Source organism: Platalea leucorodia (genome assembly GCF_965183815.1).
Source record: "Platalea leucorodia genome assembly, chromosome: 3".
In the NCBI taxonomy this organism is placed as follows: Eukaryota; Metazoa; Chordata; class Aves; order Pelecaniformes; family Threskiornithidae; genus Platalea; species Platalea leucorodia.
In genome coordinates, this window is record NC_138825.1 from 50,871,149 (window position 1) to 50,878,986 (window position 7,838).

Here is a 7,838-nt window from a genome sequence, read left to right on the forward strand (position 1 = left end):
AAACCAGACTGCTAGCTCTACAGCCTCTTCTATCCTCTCTACTTCTGTGGTCCGAATTAATTCCCAGTGATTGGGAATTAAAAGTGTAAAGCTATTCTGCAGGGCTATGTTTCCAAGATTTATGGAAAGCACAGAGAACAGGGTGTGTTCCAAATACTGAGTTAATGGGCTGGAATTGTGGAAAGGAGACCTTAGTTTCTTTCTGGCCTGAGAGTAACAGTTTGCATGCAGCGATACATACCTGAAAAGCCTGGAAGGAAGTGCGTGCTGTGGCACATCAGGGTAAGGTGAGGGCAGAACTAAAATGCAAGACAGGCTCTGCATATAAGGAAAGCTTCTCTCACCCACTGGCTAGCTTAAAGTACGGAGGCTAATTTGAAGGCTCAGCTCCCCAGTCTTCCTGCATGGTAAGTTTTGCCCTGAATTGTGTAAAGGCCTCGTACAGAATCGCCCTCTGCCTCATAGCGGTGTCCTGCAATGCTTATCATGCAGAAGAGCTTTCTGGAGTGTTTTGGACAGTGCCTCTCCGCAGAGTTGGCATAGATGAAATGAATGTGGTTGGAAATCCTCGTGCTTTTCTTTTGAAGCTGAAGCTGTATTATGGACCTGTTTAGGAAGTGACAAGAAAGGACTACAGAGTGAGATCAAGAGGGTTTTTCATTTGGAAGACCTTTTACCAATTTCCTGAATTTAGTTGATCTTGCATAACCTGCGTCACAGATGAAGTCATTTGTGTATCTTGCTCTTTTTGCTGCTAGCTTATAGTGGCAGTAAAACAGAGCAGAGTTTTCAGAATTTTGCTTGAGCTTCCATTTCTGTTTTGTATCTAACCTTAGTCTGACAAAACCCTTCTGACACTGATAGAGTTCCTCCTCCCCAGGAATACTGATGCTATGGGAAATGCTGTGGCAGACATCCACGTGGTAAACAGGAAAGATCTTTTTCACGATCTTTCAACTGCAACATGTACCAAGAGAGGATCTGTGTCATCTTTTTCAGTTAAGTCAGTCGATATAAACCATACCATGGGAAGACTGGAGCAGAACATTATTTCTTTTGCAGACCTGGGAAGGCTTTGTGTCAATGACTTGTCACTAACTATGTTGCTGTGTTTTACTAACAACTTTTTAAACTAGAGAGTCCTGTGACTGAGAATGCTGTAATTTAATATTTATGCTGCCGCAGTCAAGGCTAATGAGGTTGACACAGCCTGGAAGTGTTTATTCTATGATCTTTACAGGGTAGGCTGATGGCTGTAACCCATTTTCTCTCCTTCCATAAGTGACATTACTGCCATGCTTTTCCTGAATTGAGGGGGATACTGGTAACCTCAGGAGAGAGATAGAGGATGGGCTGGGACAGACTGAATTGTCTTCCTTTCTAGAGCTTGTCTCACCAAGTTATACTGGAGATACGCTGGCTGGGAACATCAGTTTCACTAGTGTTACTTTCACCTCAGGAGAAAAAAAAGAAATAAATAGAATGTACCACATTCTGCAATAAGATTAGAAACCAAATATGATGCTGTGTAATTCTCCACATGACCCTACAGGGTTGGTCCAAATCTTTCACATGCTTTTTCATGTGTATGTACATAAAAGCACACATTTTTAAAATGTGTGATTATCCCACAGCCTGTATGGTTCTTCAGCACTATACCCACGTTGCATTCGCTGTCTGTTTCAAACATAAGTAGCCTAGGAGAAAAATGTAACGTATTCTAATTTCTACATGCCAAGGAATGGTAAGAGGCAAGTGCTTGTGAAAACTGCATTAGGGAGAGCGATATTTTGAAAAAACTTTTTTGCTCTAAGGATAGTTGCATTTAACTTGATGATAAACTGCCTGGATACTACTTCTCCAGGTTATATAGACTTCAAATAGCTATTATGATTGTTGGAAATAATATAATCTCAACACTTACGGTAACAACAGGCTGGGAACACACAGAAACAGACTTCTTGGACTTGATGATCTTAAAGGTCTTTTCCAACCTAAATGATTCTATGATTCATAACTGAACTATGAAAAATAAACTACAAAAAGCAAAACATTGGTGTTTTAAAATGCTGAAATGTTGAGAAATAACTTTCTCAACTACTTCTAGCATGTGGCAGATCCCCAGCTTGTTGGAAATGGGGTGTTGGCAGGGCAGCGAAAGCTTTAGGGAAGCTGCAGTCACTTTTCTCTCTGGTAGTCACATACGCCTATGTGGTACTGCACCCCGTTTAGTGCTGGTTGTTTAGAGTGATCTAACCCAGAAGCTGTTCTGCACATCACTGTCACTGTGTGAAGAGGATCAGAGGGTGCTCAGCGTGACTGTGAGTCCTCTCTGTTAAACAAGGAAGAGGTAGGTACCACTGGTAAGGTGGTCTCTGCCAATCACCAAAACAACAAGCACTAGACACAACCAAACCAAATATACCCCTGTGTGGAAAAGACTTTGGGGCAAAAGTCCATGGTGTTGCTCATCTCTGCTCCCAGCGATATTAACTGGTGGAATCCACAGGAACAGAGCTGATGTGAAATCCTACCCGAAGGGCCTGAGCCCGCACTGTGTTCCCAAACAGGTATTCCTCTGACCCTCAGGCATGATGAAGCCTTGGTTCCTATGGGTTTGCGTTATTAATCTTAGGTGAAAAAAAAAGTTAGGTATTTCTGCTATTGTTACACATAACTTACTTTGAAATTCTCCTCTGTTTCCCATTGCAATCCATCTCTTGCAGTATTTTGGCTATGATACAGAGTCCCATATTCTGCAGAAACTAGCCAACAGAATGAAAAGTTATGGGGTGAACAACAGTCCTCTCTCTAAGCAGCCACCTGTTTAATAAAACATGGAACTTTTTGTTATTTTTGAGACTATTCCCCTCTGAAGTTTGGATGAAATCAGCCAATACATTCAAGAGCTTTATGGGAGGAGAATGAAGGTGCCAGGGAGTGGGAGGTCCAGTCTGACATTGCTGGAAAGCCACCTAAGATATCAGACTGTGGTTTACAGTTTAAACTTTGACTTCAGAACTATGGTAAAAAAATAAGATCTATTGAAGCCCCACAGACCGTATGAATACCAGAAAACTTTTATTTTTGGTATTTCTAATACACAAACTAAACAATTCAACTTGCCTGCGGTATCTCAGAGCAAGTCTGAGCTTACCTTGATTTTTCTGTTTAAGATGCGTTACGTAGAGATATTTTACCACTGTCTGCAGTGGGGAACAATACTTCTTAACAGATAAGCCTGGGTTTCAAGACCGAGTGCAGCAATACTTTGGACTACCTACAAGTTATATTTCTGGGACAATATGCGTGATTATTAAACTGGGATGGAGACAAACAGCGAAGTAGCCAATTTTTAAAAATCATCTTAGATTTTGACTTGTTTGTTAGGGACTTCTGGTTTTGTTTAAGGATTTAAGTTTAGAAACTCTCTTAAATCTAATCCTGGAGCCTGCTGGTGTTGACACCGGCCTTCCCAACGGTACTAATGAGACTGCATGGTGTGACTACTGAATAGCTGGCCTGCGATGCTGTCCCCAGATCCTACAAACAGTTTCTGACACATGGGCTGTATTTAAGGGCTCCATTTTGCCCTTTGTATAAAGCCTGCCCTGCACAGCAGGCAGGTTTGAATTATCCCAGTCCTATGGTAAGCCTCCCTCCACCTCCTGCTGTTTCCCTTCTGTACCCTAGAGCCTCCAGCTCTGTCATGGTCCATACGGAAAAATTGGAGCCAGATCCTGGCTGTGTTCATGGAAGATTTCCACAGGAAGGTCCCGCTGGCTCCTTTCATAAAGACCAGTCTTGGGGGGGGTGTGGGACAGGTATAAATGCCTAAATCATCATCAGTCCCTAAAGTACAATGTCCATTTAGCCTCCAACGGTAGCAGTGTAATTAGTGATGGTTGGCAGTGACCTTAGAAGACCTACTTTAGTAATGCAAATGCTGTTTGTCCCCATTCCCCCGCTTTGGAGCTTGCCTTTGACACAGGTACCTGTCTGAGCCTGCTTGGGCCCACTACACACGGCCCAGATTACACATCTAGCTCAGCACAGCATCCAGCCCATTTCTGTGCCGGAGATAACTGAGAAAGAGTCTGCCCTCATCCTGCCTCTTCCACACACCACAGGGCTGCCTCTGCAGTGCTTAATGCAATGGGCCTATGCAGCCTCTGAGCTGCTCCACGGATCTGAGCACGGGGTCGCTCCAGCTGCAGCAGTCTGGTTCAGGCCCCTCGCAGAGGCTTGCAGAACAAATACATCCGACCCTTCAAATGGCCCCCCTGCCCTCTGGTTGATTGCATCTTTTCATGTAATAGCAATATGAAATTAAAGCAAATGGAACTCATGACTGTGACAAAGGACGTAACAACCGTAAGATATTTGCATTTCAGGGCATTTGAGGGGAAAGATAATATCCATAAAACTTGTAGCAATAGATCTGATTTCTTGGCAGCCTTTTCTGTTGTTCATTGCGAACAAAAGTCCCACTGTAGCACCAACAGTAATGGAAGGAATGCTGCTGCTTCTTTTCCCCTTACACAAACACAGTTTGAGGAGCAGAAGCAATAGCTCAGAGGTAAAAGAGGCTTTGCAGCTTGGCGCCTACATGTTTCACCTGTAACAAAGATATATCGATTCAGCTAGATTTGTGGTTACCGTACGTAGGAATGCTGGCTGGGAATGATCACTGCCGGGTGCAGGTGGGAGGTTTCATGTTTATTCTAAACTATAAGTGGGTCCAACTGCTTTGTGACTCCTGAGCATAAACCAAAGATTCTTTGGAAGGAGGGGTTTGGGCTGCAGTGTGCCAATCTGCAGGATAGCTGTCAGCCTAAGGACAGTCTTTAGGGTCAGGCAGGTGTGATGGCCAGTGCTGTGCTCGATGTTCACTAAAGTGGTTGTCATCTAGTTTGTCAGAAATCAGGCATGCAGTCTGGTATCGCTCAAGCTTCGGGAGAAATGGATTTCATTAAGTATGCTTGTAGGATTAATGTACAGGCATCAGTATGGTTGTTTGGTTTTGGGTTTTGGTTTTTGTGGTTTTTTTGTAGTTCATTCTTTCTACCTGCGCTGGGAACAAATTATGGGATTTTCAAGCTAATGCATATGTGATGGGACAACTGTGCTAAGAAGATGGGGCCTTGCTCATGGTCCTAAAGCCAATCAGACATGTGCCTATTGTTATCTGTCAGGGAAAGGCTATCTTCCATCTTATTTCTCACGCGCTCTCACTATGCCATCATCTTGTCTACAGTTTGATTCAACGACTTAATGCGGGTTCAGAAGTCTGGCCTGACACTCACAGAGGCTTGGTTTAGCTGTGGCTTTGCTAGATATCGTGCTCTTAAGACTTACTATCACTTATTTTCTTTCACCTCTTCCACAGGCCATTTACTGTATAGCGTTGCCCCCCTGTTTGATTTAAGTGTTCAGACTCATCCATGAGTCTTAGTACAGACTTGCCTATAGCCTGTTTCCCATGTGAGAGGTCCTTCTCACCCACCTCAAGTTCCTGGAAAGGCTCATGCTTTGACTTCATCCTGCTTCTTGGTCTCTCACTAGATACTGGTGTGACTGTGTGAGGACATGGGAATTCAGCTTTGCTGGATTAGGCCTGTTGCTGGTCCTCCACGCTGCAGTCACCCAACACCTCAGCTCAGTTCAAGGCTAAAAATCTCCAGTCACTGACTGCTGTCAGCAAAGCAAAGAACAACACCCTCTTTCCTTAAAGGTTAAAATATTTTTGATATATAATGAAAAGACTTAGTGCTCTGTCAATGAAAGAAATCTCTTCAGACAAAAGCACTATGTTTTTTGGAGGTTAGCCAATCTGGAGGGAAAACCCAAGTGTTATCGGAGGACTAGATGGAAGGTCTTGGTCCTTCAGCTCCCTTGTGTTTGTAATACCTGAGTCATATGATCTCTTTAGAAATAGATGAAGCCTCACCCTGCAAGGAGGTGAGGGTGGTGGCCAAGGTCCTCTGCACCCCTACATTGACAGGAAGGCTGGTGCAAGGCTTGGAAGGGAAATTGTACCAGTGAAAAAGAAGCATCTGCAGGCATGTGAGGGAGTAAAAGAAAAGTGGGGCATTAGAAGCTAAGTACTGGAAACAGGATCAATGTCATAGATCTTCAGGAAATATCCAAACTAAGCATTTATTCTGTTTAGGCATTCCTCCTGGCTCTCCACAGCTGGCCTGGGGCCTCCACAGCCTCTCCTATCGCAAGCAGCAGGTGGATGCTCACACATCCCAGGAGCCAGGAATTTCTTCAGAAATGGGTGCTGGGCACCTCTTATTTGCTACAACCATGCTCCTGAGCGGCCTTGAGCTGGGCCTGCTTTGCCACAGCTTTTTCGTTACAATGAGGTGGAGGAAGGCAAATGAGGGTGAGTGGAGAAGAGAGGGAGGTGGGAGGAGAAGGGGTAGAGACCAAGTCAAGAGAAAAGGAGTCGGCCTTGTCTGAGCAGGAACCACAATTGCTCATCCACACTCAGGTCGCCTCTGGGGAGTCTGAACAGTTGTGGTGTGTGGATGCCGAAAGGACGGGTGCATGGTACTGCGAGCCCGAGAGCTTTTTAAAAAAGGACATTGGATGAAGGGTATCATCACTGAACTAGAAAATAGCAAACGTGCCACTTGTATTCAAGGACGGCAGGGGGAGAGGAGGAGGAAGGGAAGAAGTAACAGCTAGGCACTGCATCCAAATTAATTGACCTTTAGTTACATGAGAAACACATAAATTCAGGACAAATTTTGAAAGTAAATCTAATTAAAGACATGGAGGGAACAGAAAATGGGGGACGGGAGGAAGTTTACCAAAAATAGGACAACCCAGAAGAAATGTTCCCCCCCCCACTTTTTTTGTTCTTTGGTAACTAATGATTTTAGACAAGGGATGTATGGAGTTCGCTGTCTGCAGGGGTTTGAAATAGTGTCAGTCAGGCGGGTCTTAGACAGAACTGGAGAAAACAGTAATTAGTGCAAGAAGCAGTAGTAATTAGCACAAGAAGTACCTGGGGAGCTGGAGGGGCTATCCCAAAAGCCTGGCTGGGTGCGTTGCATGTCCCAGCACCCGTCCTCCAGGATGATGCGGTTGGGCCCGTCAGGGCTGGGCAGGAGGGCCATGCTGCAGCAGGGAAAGGTGTCTCAGGCTGACCCCGGGGCGGGGACGGCTTGTAGCTGGAGGTTAAGGCTTGCGAAGGAGCAATGGGCTCCTGCAGTGAATTTGGGCTGGATTCGGGGGCCCTGCCACAGCTTCGGGGCAGGGGGCAGCAGGGTGGCAGACAAGCGCCTCGCAGAGCTGATCCCAGGCGAAGCCCAGGTTGGGCCTTGTGGCCCAGGCCGAAACATGACCGAGGGAAGGTGAGGGGGCTCGGCCCCAGTGCCGGGAGGGGGCCTGGGGACAGCAGGGCGTCTGGCTGGTGTCTGTGGTGAAGGATGGGGCCTGTGGTGAGTGCGGCCCCAAGCCTCTGCCAGGCCCTGCAGCAGCGGGAGGATCAGGTGAGCACCTCAGGGCCGAAGCACTGGTTCCTGTCAGCCAGTCATGGCTGAAGGCCCAGGCGGGCGCTTGGTGTACAGTGGAAGCCATGAGGGATGCAGCAGGCGAGGCCTTTGCTCAGCCTGCTGATGATGTGTGGACTTTCCATGTGGCAGGAAAAGCCAAGCATCGCCTGTGTGGCCCGTGCTGGTGAGCAGGGATCGGCGTGGCACGTGCTGCGGGGCCGCCCCTGCTCAGTGACCTTGTCCGAAACCTCACGCCGGGCTCCAGCACAGGTATGTGTTTTGTAGTGTGGAGCCCAAGTTTCCCCAACCCCCCGGGAAGCTGTGCTCAGC